This window comes from Lipotes vexillifer, unplaced genomic scaffold (assembly GCF_000442215.2).
Source record: "Lipotes vexillifer unplaced genomic scaffold, Lipotes_vexillifer_v1.1 scaffold944, whole genome shotgun sequence".
Lineage (NCBI taxonomy): Eukaryota > Metazoa > Chordata > Mammalia > Artiodactyla > Lipotidae > Lipotes > Lipotes vexillifer.
In genome coordinates, this window is record NW_006785040.1 from 1,192,800 (window position 1) to 1,194,629 (window position 1,830).

The following is a 1,830-nucleotide window of genomic DNA, read 5'->3' on the forward strand; positions in this document are numbered from 1 at the left end:
TTCTGGCCACACCACTCGGCATGCGGGATCTTAGTTCCCCAGCCAGGGATCGAACCTGTGCCCCCTGCAGTGGACGTGCGGAGTCTTAACCACTGGACCACCAGGGAAGTCCCTGCTTCAGTTTATTTTATCTCTCTTTATCCAACTTTTTGAGTGAGATGATGCATATATATAATTTCTTTTTTACCGATGTAAATATTTAAGTCTATGAACATGCTTTAGTTATAGAAATTTCATCTCATATTTTCACTGTTGTTTCCCCGAAATTCTATAATTTCACTTCGTACTTCCTTCTGATTCAGAAGTTGATTACTAGGGAGTTACAACATTTCCAGGTGAGGCCTTTTTGGTTTTGTGATTTTTGTCCACCTCTAGTTGTATTTCACTATAATTAGAAACATTTTCTGCATTGTTTCTCCTCTTTGAAATTAACTGAAATTGTGGCTTATAAATTTGCCAATTTTTGTGAATAATGGTAAAAGCTGGGAAACTATGATAGACTCTTTTCCTCCTCTTAAATTCTTTAAAATGTATGTGACTGTTGAAAGCAACATTATAGCATCTTCTGGGTTTATTAACTTTGGAGATGTGACGCATCTGACAACTGAAACATAGCAGGGGGAGGATAAAGGGAACAATATGGTTGTGAGGCTTCGGCAGTTAACCTGAGATGGTAAAACGTTACCTGTAAGCAGATGTGAGATGTTAGGTAAGCATACTATAATCGCTAGAGCAACTGCTAATAGCAAAAAGATATAGCCAAAAAGACAATAGATCATCTAAAATGGAACACTAAAAAAAATTCAAATAACTCAAAGGAGGCGGGAAAAGTGGATCACAGAAAGGGAACAAAGTCTATAAACCCTGTGTTTCTGCCTGTCTTCCTTGTATCCTCTGTAATTGCTGCTTTTTGAAAGTCTTACGATAATATTTAGGGTATTAATATTCACAACCACTGCATCTTTATTGTAAATCATGATGCTAAAGGGCTCAAAGTGCCTTTGCCTTACCTCATTGCATGTGTTTCCGCTGCAAAACTACCTTGTTTCACATTAAGACTGAGACCTCAGCCTTTTTGTGGGTGGGTATGCCTTTGCCTATACTTTGATTTTTTTCCCGTGAATTCTGGGTGAATCTCTTGACTAGAAAGAACCATGGAGCTGGATTTGCTTCCCAATCGTGCAGCCAGCCTCCACAAAGGCCCCACAGCCCCCATCTCGTGGTCTTCATCCCCTGTGGGAATTCCTTGTGCAGTGGCCAGCGTATGGAATGTGGGTAGGCCTATGGAAGTGACAAAGTCTGATTTTCTTTCCCTTATCTTCTGTCTGGACGCCTAGAGGAGTTTCCCTTTGTATCCGGGCACATATTCCACGAAGGCGTGGGCCTGAGGCACTGGGGACAGCTCCCTCTACCCGCAGCCCGTGGTGTCCAGCCCCTCCTGGGGCTCTGGCCAAAGCGAGAAGGCGGCGGATCTGGAAAAAACGCCTGGTTTCCAAACCCAGCTCTGCTGTTACTAGCAGTCACGTGGTCTCTCTGAACCCCACGTGTAGAAATGGGTTTAATTGTACCTCTGGCCACCCCTTGTCCACTGGTGTTAGGCTTAGATCAGACAAGGAAGTGCAGGTGACACGCGGTGTAAAGCACGTGCCAGAGTCACGTGTTGGTATGTGCACACAGCTGCGTCTGCAGTCCCCACTTGACTTCCCACTACATTGGCCGTTTCGTGAGTGAAGAGTCAGGAAAGCTACCCCGGGAGCTTTGTTGAGGCAAACCTGGGGTGCTCTGCTCCCAAACACAGAACTTCGCATCTGTCCCTGCAAATTTCCACCT